Genomic DNA, 13395 nt, shown 5'->3' on the forward strand with positions numbered 1-13395 from the left:
AATCCTGTCATCTGCAACAACATGGATGATCCTGGAGGGTGTTATGTTAAATGAAATAAGACAGATACAGAAAGACAAATAACATATGCTCCCACATATTTGTGAAATATAAAAATGTTGAATTCATAGAAACATAGAGCAGCATGGGAGTTAGTAGAAGATGCAGGGATGGGGTCAGGGCCTGGGGAGAAGCTGGTCAAAGGATACAAAATTTCAGTTAGAGAGGAGAAATGAACTCAAGAGGTCTGTTGTATCTGGTGACTATAGTTAATAACTATAGTTATTGAAAATAATTATATTGTATGCTTGCAAATTGCTAAGAGTAGATTTTAAGTGTTCTCTGGCCTATTCTGTTGGGTGAGTTCTTGGCCCACCAGAGCTGGACAGGCAGGTGATCAAGACACGTTGGGCATGCTGAGGGCCTCCATGGGCACTCACTGGGGCTCTGGCCAGAAGACCTGTGTGATGCTCTGCTTCCTGGAGGCGTGCAGGCTGGGCACATCTTAGAGGCCCCACTCAGATACTGCACGCCTGTGGGAAGGTCCAGGGGACTGGCTTCACCCTGCAGCCACACCATCCTCCCCCAAGGCCCCTGCTGGCCTCTGTCTAAGGAATGATGAGATCTTGCTCTGGGTCTTCCCAGGCTTCTTGCACCATGACCAGTCTGGTTGGGAAGCCCCATGGGTGAGCACAGGAGGCGTGGCAAGGCTCTCCTCTTGGGGTCCTGGGGGCTCCATGCCTGGGTTGGGCTGGCCGGCCAGGTCTGTGCCTGTCTGCAAGAAGTGCTGCTTGTGGTATGGATGCACAAACATGCTGAACCTCTGCATCAGGGGGAAGTTCTCAGGCTTCGCAGTGGTCAGGGCAGCCAGTACGGCCAGCACCTTGTCCAGGTCGTCATTCTGCTTGTAGGCTGTCAGCACTGCCAAGAGCTGGCTACAGCCTGTAGACTCCAGGGCCCTGCAGGCATCTCCCAGGTAGGCGCTCACGGCATGCTGGCCCTGCTTCCCTGCTCTGGGCGCTCTGGACCCCCACTATGGGTGACTGCCAGGGTCTCCTGTGGGGGGTGGCCTGGGGAACAGGTGGCGCCTGCCCTGGTTGAGGTGCTCTCTGGGGTCCAGCTGCTGGGCCACAGCCTTGGACAGGGTCAGCTTGGGATCCGGAGCTGTCCTTCCAGTGGGGTCCAGGGCTGGCTGTGCCCACTGCCTTCAGGGAATGCTGTGCTTGGGCCGATAGCTGCAGCCTTGTCCTGTTAGCTGTATACAGACCTCCTCAAACTGCTGCTTGTGGTGGGGCTGCACAAACTGGTAGAAGCCCTGGAGCTGGCTGTGCTTCTTGGGGTTGTCAGCGAAGAGGAGGCCGAGACAGGTCGCCAGGGCAGCGAAGTCATCGGAACCCTTGTAGTCCTGCAGGTCCTGGGTGAAGGTGGCAAAGTTGGCTTGGCTCAGCTCCTAATTCACGGCCACCATGAAGAGCTTGGCCCTGCTCACCTGTGCACCAGCCACGGGCTCCTCCGAGTGGCTGACCAGCTGGATCTTCTTCCTCCTTCTTCGTGGCTCCTCTGCCAGCCTCTTAGATGGGAGAGATAGGGTGGAGCACCTGTGGGCCTGCTCCTCGCTGGGGCCCCCCAGCCCACTGTTCGCTGTGCTCCAGCACGGCCAGCAGCCCCCAGGGCCTCTGCCGGGCAGGGTCTGACTCCTGCTCATACTCCATGTACAGGCTGCCCTCGGGGTCCCCAGCAGCTGGTGACCTTGAGGGCCTCTGCTTCAGGCTAAGGACGTGCAGGTCGAGACTCTTAGCTTTCCTGGTGGAGAGGAGGGGGCTAGGTGACTTAGTCACCTAGACAGCATCTTCTGCCTCACGCAAACCGGGTGCTGCAGCCCGCGGGGCCGGTGCTGGCATAGTTCACTCAGCAACCCAGAAGAACTGGGCTACGTCTTGGAGGACATGGCCGAAGTTGTACACCCTGACGTGGGGACGCACCCAGGAGGGCAGCTGGGCTCTGGCATCTGCAAAGGCGACCCTGTGGTCACAGAGGAAGACAGCCCCGTAGTCCAGGCAGTGCCGGATCACTTGCCCGATGGCCTGGTTCACAGCCCTGGACGCCTGTCCAGAGAGGAACTGGCCCCCAGCCCCAACCTGGCCTTTCATCTCGTCCACGAACTGCATCTTGAGGATAACCAGGGGGTCCATGCGTGGGGGCTACGGAGGCCCGTGATGATCAGACTACAGCCATTAGTGTCTGAGAAGTCCAGCCCCTCGCTGGTCTTTCCCCGGCATACCGCCAGGAAGGTGGAGCCTGTAGACCCGGGGGAGGCAATCCTCGCTTAGTGAGCACCGATGGTCCCAGAAAAGTTGCCTTTGCTCCTGGGCTCCACAAACAGCGACCTCAGCGCCTCCATCTTCCTAGCCAAGTAGCGGGCCTGCCAGAACTCCAGGCTCTTTTCCATGATGGGATATGAAGGGAAGAAGATCAGGAACCCATAGGGCACCATGTGGGCGATGTTGCCCAGAGCCTTCCCTAAGGAGGACGAGCACTCCTTGGAAAACCGTCTGTCAAACGCAGAGCTCAACTGGGCTCCGTCGGGGCCTCTGGGGATGATCCCCATCCAGATCTGGTGCTTGTCGATGATGTGTGGGTTCTCCAGGCAGACTGGGAAAGGGATCTGCATCTCCAGGGCAAAGGAGGACCCCGGGGCCAGTGTGCTGCAGGTGAGGATGATAAAGCAGGTGCCCTGACAGACCAGCTCGCCCATGCTGTGGCCAGGACTGAAGCACCAGTAGCTCAGCACCTTCCCTCGCTTTCTGCTGCAGTGGTGCTCCAGGCATCAGATGGCTGAGCCACCCTCCGGTGACTGGCATCAGGATGGATGTACACTTTATAGGCCCCCAGCCCTGCCAGGAAACCAGGGCCACCCTCGGAGGGGTCTACACTGAACACAATCTGGATGATATCTGCCAGCTTCTGCAGTCCGGCCGTGTTGGCAAACATTCCAGCACGTCCTGCCAGGTGCTGGATGATCTGGTCCAGTGAGTCCAAGATGCAGCCCTTGGTCTGAAATGTGATCTGGGCTTCAGCAAACAGCTCAAAGATGTAGCTCCCTGGCTTGGTGACACCGCTGTCATCTCCAGGCAACTCAACAGCATCGATGGCCCCTTCCAGGCAGAGCAGGATCATCTTCAGCTTTACAATGTCTTCCAGCTCCATGTTCAGCCCTGAGCTGGTGGGGTCTGCGCTGAACTCCGGGTGGGGCTCGCCCTGCTGTGCCACCTTGATCTGCTCCTCCAGCACCTGGTCTACGACGTCCAGTCCTGAACTTGGGTCATGAGGGATCAGGTCAAAGGATGCCAATCCTTCACACATTTTCTCCACCTTGTGAGTTTCATCAAAGATCACGACCGTCCCCTTCAGGTCAATGTTATGTGCTCTGCAGCTCTTGGCATCCAACAGGTAACTGTATGGGATGTCAGCTTGCTGCTTCAGATACCGGGACAGGTAATAAGGGCATACCCCGTGCTTGCTTCCCCTCTTGACCAAGTCCTCGATGTCCAGGATAGGGCTGGCCAGCTCCTGCTCCAGGCTTTTCTCTTCTACATTGTTGTAGAAATGACAGAGCGACTTGCTACCTTCTTGCGGCACAAGTGGATCTTCATGTGGTTACTCTCCTGCTTCTTCACCTCAGGGTGGATGCACAGCTGCTCCCGGGAGCCCAGCACACACACCTGAGGCTGGTAGGACGTGTTCCGAAGTTCGTTGATGACCTGTGTGCGTTGCGAGTGGGTCCTAAAGGCGTAAATGATCTTTGGGATGTTCGTGTAGCAAGCTACGGGGTCTCCATCAGCAGCAGCAGCATTGCCCCAGGATGACAAAGACCTGATCTGAGAGAAGCTCCCCTTGCACCCTATCGGCAAAATTGCAGGCAAAGATGGTGTCTTGGAGGTGTTCTTGCCAGGCCAGGGTGGTGCACAGGAGGCACAGCGTCTTCCCTGTGCCCGTGGGCTCTCCAGGATGCCATTCACCTTCTTCTGCAGACATTCCAGGACCTTGGTCATGTACTCCTGTTGGCATTTGTAGGGCCGGAAAGGGAAGTCTACGGTTCTCAGGAGGGCACAGAGGGTGGCTGAGGGGCAGGCTATTCGGGTCTGTGAGAAAAAACCACTCCAAACATCTCAGGCTCTCAGCCGCTCTTGGTAAGTGATGCGAGCATGCACACTGGGACACAATGCTGTTCTCTTCTAGAATCCCTACGGCACAGGCTCCTCTCTTGTCTCCGCAGGGAGCCTTCCAGAACCGGGGGACCTCAGGACCTCAACCGACTCCAGTTGAGCGCTGCCACCGCATCCCCTTTGTCAGGAAGTTCAGACTTTGCGTACTGAGGCGCGCAGTTGCCGATGAGTGCGGTGCACTTCCGCCCCCACTTCCAGTCCGCTGCTTTGTGCTCCCGGCGGAAACTGTTACCCCACGGAGGGGGTCCGCGTGCTCTTTGGCCCCTAGAGGTCTAGGCAGCCCTTTGCCCGTCTGTGTCCAGCCTCCCTGCCCAGTGAACCTCACTTCCATTGCCCACAGGCAGAAATCTGGGGTCCCGCCCGTATCCTCCCTTGATGTCATCCCCCACCAGGGTCTCCGTTCCACTGCCACCTCCCTAGGCCCAGCCACCACCATTTCCTGGATAGCTGCACGGGCCTCCTCCCTAGAGGCATCTTTTTACTGCCCTAGTGTGAGCCGACCGCTTTCCTGAAAATTTGAGAACGGCTGCCACTTGCCCAGAACCTGGCTCCTGAGAGCCCTGACCTCCTCCTCTCCTTCCTCTCTGCTCGGTCCAGCTTCTGCTAGGGTCGGTGTCTCCCCCACTGGTCCGGGTGGGCTTCCCTGAGTCCAGCACTGGTTGACAGCAAGGCAGACTTGAAACTATAATTTTACTAACAAAATTTTACAAATCGTTCAACAACCCAATAAATCTAACCTTAGGCAAAATATCTTAAATTTGCAACAAATGCTTAGAAAATGAAATTTAATGGCCGGGCGTGGTGGCTCACGCCTGTAATCCCAGCACTTTGGGAGGCTGAGGCGGGCGGATCACGAGGTCAGGAGATCGAGACCATCCTGGCTAACACGGTGAAACCCCCGCCTCTATTAAAAATACAAAAAATTAGCCGGGCGAGGTGGCGAGCGCCTGTAGTCCCAGCTACGCGGTAGGCTGAGGCAGGAGAATGGCGTGAACCCCGGGGGGCAGAGCCTGCAGTGTGCCGAGATAGCGCCACTGCACTCCAGCCTGGGTGACAGAGCAAGACTCCTTCTCAAAAAAAAAAAAAAAAAAAAAAAAAAAAAAGAAAATGAAATTTAATAAAAATACACCATTTACAATTGTACAAAACATGTAAGGTATAAAAATAATATACATGAAGTACCTGTGAATAATTCTAATATGTGCACAAGACTTTCAGTGAAAAAATTATAATATTTACCTCATGGGAAGACATGAAGAGATATTCTATGTGGTCTGGGAAACTCAACATTCAAATTAGTCTGTAACTTTAATGCAGCTCCAGTCAAAATCTCAACAGTTCTGTTTGTGTCTGCGTGTCTTTGTGTGTAACCTAAAAAGGTGATTTTAAAATTTGTAGGGAAAAACAGTTCAAGAATAATAAAGACATTCCTGATGAAAAATAATGAGGAGAGCACAGTGTTATACCAAATGTCAATAATTAATAAATTAGTATATTATTAAATGATGCAAAAATTATTGGCACTTAGAAAAATTGACCTTACAGTCCAGGCATGGTGGCTCATGCATGTAATCCCAGCACTTTGGGAGGCGGAGGTGGGTGGATCACTTGAGGCCGGGAGTTTGAGACCAGCCTGGACAACATGGTGAAACCCCATCTCTACTAAAAACACAAAAATTAGGTGGGTGTGGTGGCTTATGCTTGTAATCCTAGCTACTTGGGAGGCTGAGGCTCGAGACTCACTTGAACCTGGGAGGTGGAGGCTGCAGTGAGCCAAGATTATGCCATTACACTCCAGCCCCTGGCTGATAGAGTAAGACTCTGTCTGAAAACAAAAAACAAAAACAAAACAAAAAACGGTAAAAGAAAAATTGACCTTACATATATATGGGAACTTGATTTATTACAGAGCTCAATATATGGCATTGAGCTAACAGATTATTTATTTATTTTAAATCAATGTTAGTTAAAAACTTAAATGTGAAAGACAAAACTATCCAATGTGTAAAAGAGAATATCTAATAGAGAATACCTTTCATTAGGAAAAAATTTTTTTAATTGTTTGCAAAAAAACAAGCAAATCATAAGGGAAAATATTGTAATTAAAGATAAACTTCTGATTAGTAAAATGACACCATAAAAAAAGTGGAAAGAAAAATCACAAACTGGGAGACAGTATTTGTAGCTTTGGTAGCTGACAAAAGATTTCTACCCTGAATATATAAAGAATTTCTGTAAATCAATGAGAAAAAGACCAACCATATAGTAGGAAAAGAATAGACAAAAGACTTGAACAGACACTTCACAGGAGAAGAAATGTGAATGGCTAATAAACATATGAAAAGTGTCTGACCTCATTAGTAATCAGGAAATACAAGTTCAAACCACAATGGGAAAACCCTGCACAACTTATTTATTTATTTATTTATTTATTTTGAGACAGAGTCTCACTCTGTAGCTCAGGTTGGAGTGCAGTGGTGCAATCTTGGCTCACTGAAACCTTCGCCTCCCAAGTTCGAGCAATTCTCCTGCTTCAGCTTCCCAAGTAGCTGGGATTACAGGCCCATGCCGCCACGCCTGGCGAAGTTTTTGTGTTTTTAGTAGAGACAGGGTTTTGCCATGTTGGCCAGGCTGGTCTTGAACTCCTGACCTTAGGTGATCCACCTGCCTCGGCCTCCCAAAGTGCTGAGATTACAGGTGTAAGCTACCACGCCTGACCCCTTCGCAACTTCCTGATTGAAAAAAAAGTAACTGGATAATAACAATCGTCAAGAACAGTCAGTGTTAGTTACTCCAAGTCACCATTATTGGAACCTACAGTTTGGTATTATCCAGTAAAATCAAAGATGCACACTCACTGACCCAGTGTCCACTCTTAAGTATATACTCTAATTTAGAGAAATTCTTGTATCTGTGTCTGGGGCTATGTATAAGAATCTTTATAGTGACACAGTTTGTAATAGCAAACAAGCAAAAGGAAACAAACCATATGTTCTTCATGGGAAGAGTGGATTAGAAAAGTGAAGTACGGCCAGGTTCGGTGATCACACCTGTAATCCCAGCACTTTGGGAGGCTGAGGCAGGCGGATCGCTTGAGCCCAGGAGTTCAAGACCAGCCTGAATAACACGGAAAAATTCCATATTTACAAAAAATACAAAAATTAACCAGGTGTGATTGCACGCACCTGTGGTCCCCGCTACTCAGGAGGCTGAGGTAGGAGGATATCTTGAACCTGGGAGGCAGAGGTTGCAATGAGCTGAGATTGCACCACTGCAGTCCAGTTCAGCCTGGGTGACAGAGTGAGACCCTATCTCAAAAAAAAAAAAAAAAAAAAAAGGAAAGGAAAGGAAGAAGAAAAAGAGAGAAGAGAGAAAGAGAGAGAGAGAGAAAGAAAGAAAGGAAGGAAGGAAATTGAAGTACATTCATACATTGGGAAAAATAAACAAATGAATAACTTATGGTTACATATAACAACATGGGTAAATCTTAGAAATATAAAACGCAGTCACAGAGGAATGCATGGGTAAAATTTACAAACATTATAACCAAACAATATATTGTTACAGGATACAAATATACAGTTGGCCTTTTGTATCTGTGGGTTTCACATTTGTGAATTCAACCAACTGTGGATCAAAATATTTAGAAAAACACATAAAAATAATACAAATAAAAAACGAATACAACAACTATTTACATAGCATTTACATTGTATTAGGTATTACAAGTAACCTAGAGATTATTTAAAGTATATGGGTAAGAATATGTGTAGGTTATATACAAATATTATGCCATTTTCTACAGTATCAGAGACTTGAGCAGCCAAGAATTTTGGTATCCAGGAGATCCTGGAACCAATCTCCCATGGATACCAAAGGATGACTGTACATAGTAAAATTACAAAGAAAAGTAATGATTAACTAAAACTCAGAATTGTGGATTTTTTGAGGGGAGCAGGAAGAAGATGTAAAGGAAGCACATGGAGGAGACGTCAAAGCAAGTGGTATGTTTTTCTATTTAAATCGATGGCTTGGTCTATGGGTATTCATCATGTTCCATGTATATCACATCTATTTTATAAATTCTTGATAGCTGTTCTGCATTTGATGAAAATATTAAAAAGAATAAAATGAAAACCCAAGCCTGGAAGTATTGGATAGGTAATGAATATCATTTACCGCTTTTAGGGTTGGAACCGGGGGCTCCATTGACAGGTGGTAAAAGATATATCCTTTCAGAGCAGGGAGCGACACTTGCACAGGAAATTCTAGAGGGAATAGGATTTCGAGTTGCTGGATGGAGAAGTGACTAAAAGAATTTTAGTTGGAGAATGACATGAACAAAGACTGTGAGGAGGAGATCCTCATCTTATGTTGGGTATCCATGGCAAGCATAGTCTATTGAGATAATTGATTATATATAAGCAGTTTGAACTATTAGTTTGAGAAACACTAGATTGCCAGGAAATTCAACCTATCTTTTCATTCTATTTACATAGAAAATGAAATAAAAGACTGGGCACAGCGGCTCACATCTGTAATCCCAACAGTTTGGGAGGTTGAGGCAGGCAGATCACTTGAGGTCAGAAGTTCGAGACCAGCCTGGCCAACATGGCAAATCCCCATCTCTACTAAAAATACAAAAATTAGCCGGGCATGGTGGCATGTGCTTGTAATCTCAGTTACTTGGGAGGCTGAAGCATTAGAATTGCTTGAACCCGGGAGGCAGAGGCTGCAATGAGCCGAGATCGTGCCACTGCACTCCAGCCTGGGTGACAGAGCAAGACTCTAAAAAAACAAATGAAAAAAAGAAGTGTCTGATTTTTTTTTTTTTTTAAAGCAAAGTAAGTTTTAGGAAATTCTGTAAGTGAAAATGAAGGTCTTTGCTATGTCACTTTCATATCAACACTTACAGTCTGAGGACAACACCTTATTAAAATGGGAAATTGGATGCAAAAGCTGTCCCTTCCTTCTGTCTCTCTTGCCTTTGTGTCCCACCCTCCTCTGTCTAGTTCACTGCAGCTGAACGTGTTTACCAAACTTGACTTCTCAAGGAAGTGCAATGAGAGTGTTCCGGGTCATGAATGGGTTACCTCCCGGCCTGAAGAAGAAAAAATAAGAAAAAGAAAAGGCCATCACTGTAGAGGCTGCCGCTCATACTCTTCGGCTACAGTTACCCACTCCATCAGCCATGGTGACATCTGGCGAACTATTAGCCTGGCCCACATAGCTGGAAGAGCGACATCTCAGGTCAAGGTGAGTCAAGCCTGCCATCTGGTCCTGGCTTCAGGCTCCTGCACTGATGACTTCAAAATGGTACTTCCAGGAAAGTTTTCTTGGCATTTCTGCACCCCGAATGTGAGAACGCTCACATAGACTCACCCCATATGTCCCCAAATCCAGAACTATCATGATACTAGGAGGCAGTCATAAAGTAGGAAAAAATATTTCATAAACTTTAAAGAGCCTTCAACTTGAGATGTATTCTCTGAGAGGCAGATAGTGTCCACCTATATTCTAGGTAAAGAATTTGAGTCATGGAGGTGAAGAGGCAGGAGTAAGCTGAATGACTTTGAAAAGCTATGACAGAGAAGATCAGGATAAGGGCGTAGAGTCCTGACTTGTCCTGAAAACGCATGATCACTTTGCTTTCCACTAAATGGTACCAGAGGTCTGGAGAAAAACTCAGCAAGAATAATTTTGGTGGAAGAGAAATACTTTATCTTCAGAAGAGGAAATGGAGTAGCCTTGACCATTTAGTCTGTGCTACAGTGGGTGAGGCAACAGAAATGCGCTGTTTATACCAACAGAGTCAGAATGTCAAAACTGCTGCATCTCTCCAGGGATGGAGTAGGAGGAGGGAGGGTCCCAATGTTGGTGTGATACATACATGAAAACAGCATGAAGCATATTGTAATATAAAATTGTCAGGGCTGTGAAGCATTGCATTATTTTGATGAGGTCAGGAAATGTGCGGATTAAGGATCATTTTGCAACAGAGTATTTTAAAATCTGTATTGATAATTTTCACAGCCAGGAAAGTTAATTTATTTTGCACAGAACTATGTAGCTTTGAAGTTAGAGATAGCCCACAAAGGAGCAATCTGTCTTGGAGAAATGGGATGCGGGGTCTCTGAAATAACAGGAGCAGAAAAATGAAGATGTTGAAATGAAGAATTGTGGTTTCACTGTCTTGATTATCAATAAACAGCCAAGTTAAGCACATGCACTTTGCAGTGAGGCTTCCTAGATTTAAATTTCTGCTACTTACTAGCTGAGTAGCTTTAGGCAAATCATGTCTCAGTTTTCTCATATGTCTGGGCTGCTAGGACACTGTAATAGTGAATTTCTTCTGGAGCCTAAAATATCATACTTAGATACTTGAGAATTTCTGCTCACAAAAAAGCTTAAGAGTTTTTTAAAAAAATTAAAATGTAGGCCGGGTGTGGTGGCTCATGCCTGTAATCCCAGCACTTTGGGAGGCGAGGCAGGTGGATCACGAGGTCAGGAAATCAAGACCATCCAGGCTAACACGGTGAAACCTGTCTCTACTAAAAATACAAACTATTAGCCAGGCATGGTGGTACACGCCTGTAGTCCCAGCTACTCGGGAGGCTGAGGCAGGAGAATCGCTTCATGGAAGTTGCAGTGAGCTGAGATTGCACCACTGCACTCTAGCCTGGGTGACAGAACAAAACTCTGTCTCAAAAAAAAAGGTGGGGGGTGGTGGTAATAATAGGATCAATCTCACAGTTTTATAAGCATCAACTGAATTAACATATGTAAAACACAAAAAAAATTGCCTAGCACATAGTAAGTGCTTCATAGGTATCAGTTATTGCTATCAATAAAGTTTTCAAGAAATAAAATTTTATTTTTTAAGAGGTCATCCAATTTCTCCTAGTTTACTCTGGATTTGGTTTCCTTGTTGGCTTCATTACCATTTAGGTTTTTGAGAAATAAAATTGCTTGACTATGCAAAGTCTTCAGGTTCCTGATATTTTTCCAGTATAAAGCCACGTAATATTAGGCTGATGCAAAAGTAATTGCAGTTTTTGCCACTGGGATTATCTCCTAGATAATTATCTGGATCCATATTCAATTAATGAATAGAAATTCTGTTCAATAATTGAAATGTTATGACCACTTATTAGACTTTTTCAGGGAAAAAGATGTGAGTTTCATTTGCTTAAAACAAGACAAAAAACAAAACAAAAACCACATCCAGCCAACTTGGTTTAATCAGCTGTTTGCCTCCAGGCACTCAGCCTGCCTCTGTCTGAGGTGACAGAGAAGTGCGCCCTGAAGTGGCTGAGAGGAAAGAAGAGCCTCCATCGGATTACAGATCAGACAGAAACACCCACAGCCCCTCATCTTCTCCTTCGCTCCGAGACACACACAAAGCTCTTTATTTATTTTATACTTAAAATGTCAAAGGCGCCTGGGGGTGGGCCTCTGGCCTGGGGATTGGCAGACCACGCTCCTGGGCTGACATAATGAAAGTCCACCATGTGGCTGTGTGATTCACACAGCGTGTGCATGTCACCAGCAGCCGATGGGTCTTGGCAGGGAGCCTCCTACTGGCTTGGGAACAAATAGGACTTGCATGTCCTCAAGTAGCAGGGAGACGGTAACGGAGAACCGCCTGGATGTCTGCACACTTTGCAGGCGCAAAGGCAGCAAACACCCACACGCCAAGCTATTCACAGAGTGACAACTAAGTACAGGCCAGCAGCAAGGGACTCTGTAAGACAAGCAGTCGACAGCAGGATTCTACTAGTCCTGCCTGATCTTAAGGAGAACAAACCCAAAATGTGTCTGCAAAGAAAAGATAGCACATTTCATTTTTTGTTGACTTACCTCTTGACATGGCGCTTAAGCACCTCATGGCGTGTGCAAAGCACAGAGGCCTTGGCGTAGCTAGCCTTCAGAGACCAACAGACTTGATTAGAAAACCAGGCCTTCTTCTATTCACTCTATAACTTGCAGTTTTAAGGCCCTTAAACTTAAAACTGAAATTCTGAATTTGAGAATCAAGAACTAGATTTCACCAGGCTGATTTGGAAAATGAGCATAGTTTTAGACTTTCAGGATTCTATACTTTCTGTAAGAGTTATGTGACTGAGTGAAATGCGGCTCAGTTGCAGAGCAAATGTGCTCAGAATGCCAATCACCTGGCTTAGGGGATGATTATTGTTTTTGAACCACTCTACTTAGTTTCTTTGGTAGCTCTTCAAGCGGAAGAACTCTCATTTTCTCCTTTCTCTAATAAGGAGGATGGCGATCTGAGACTTAATGTTAATTCTATTCTTTGCTTTTAGCTAATGAAGGAATATTTGCCAGTATAGAGCTAACAGTGTGATACAGGAAATTTTTAAAAAATGAGTAAATCGAAATAGGCAAGTGAAACATACTAGCTTTTACACAGTCTATTACTGGCAAAAAATAATTGCTTGCTTCCTGCTCTTTCCTTAAAGCTTGGCTTTCATAGCTAACTTAGAAGTTTAATGCATCAAATAAGATGCACTGTATCTGTAAACTTCTCAATGGTATTTAAGCATTTACTGAATATCCGTTGTATACATATTTGGTATTTGGAAGGTTACCAGAGAAGCAGAAGAGATATTTTCAACCCACAGAAACAACTTCATTCGAGAAGTAAACATAATTATATAATTCAACTTGTAAAAAATTTCAAAGCAACATTCTGACCCACAGGATGAGTTTACTTAAATTTAGGAAAGTTGGAGAATTCATTCTATCCTTCCTACTATTATACTACTTAGAAGAAAAGGTATTTATTATTAGATCTTGACAAAGAAAATGGAACCAGGTTGATGATATGACTTTTATAAGATTACAGTGAGGAAGGTAGCAAGGAATATGGTTCCCATTTGAAGATTAAGTCAAAAGTTCAGTGATTTGTCAAAGTTCAAATAGCAACTCATTAAGATTACGTGCCAGAAGTTAGACATAAGCTTTTAAGGCCACTGTGGTTTTACGTGAGACCACTCTGTGTCCTGCTTTTTGTGGGGAAGAAACTGATCATCATACTGACAAGCAGAAATCATTATTTTAACAGAATGTTGATTCTATGACAGAAATGTATATGTAGTTTATTTAAAGACATGACTCTTAGGCTTGATTCTCAAATTTTAAAACACTGGAACA

At 46.1% G+C, this 13395-nt stretch overlaps 1 protein-coding gene and 1 pseudogene across 16 annotated transcripts in view; both read right to left on the minus strand.

The window, feature by feature from the left end:
- Positions 1–13395, minus strand: part of ALPK1 (alpha kinase 1) — a 158556-nt gene that overhangs the window by 81939 nt on the left and 63222 nt on the right. For 4 of the 16 annotated variants that reach the window (XM_063637984.1, XM_063637987.1, XM_063637989.1 and 1 more), the window contains exon 3: positions 5464–5595. The exons of the other annotated variants lie outside the window; for them this stretch is intronic. The gene's annotated coding sequence lies outside the window, so the exon portion shown is untranslated. The remainder of the gene's footprint in view (positions 1–5463; positions 5596–13395) is intronic. 16 annotated transcript variants of the gene reach the window in all.
- LOC129480384 (regulator of telomere elongation helicase 1-like) lies at positions 189–4167 on the minus strand (annotated as a pseudogene).

This window comes from Symphalangus syndactylus, chromosome 4 (genome assembly GCF_028878055.3).
Source record: "Symphalangus syndactylus isolate Jambi chromosome 4, NHGRI_mSymSyn1-v2.1_pri, whole genome shotgun sequence".
Lineage (NCBI taxonomy): Eukaryota > Metazoa > Chordata > Mammalia > Primates > Hylobatidae > Symphalangus > Symphalangus syndactylus.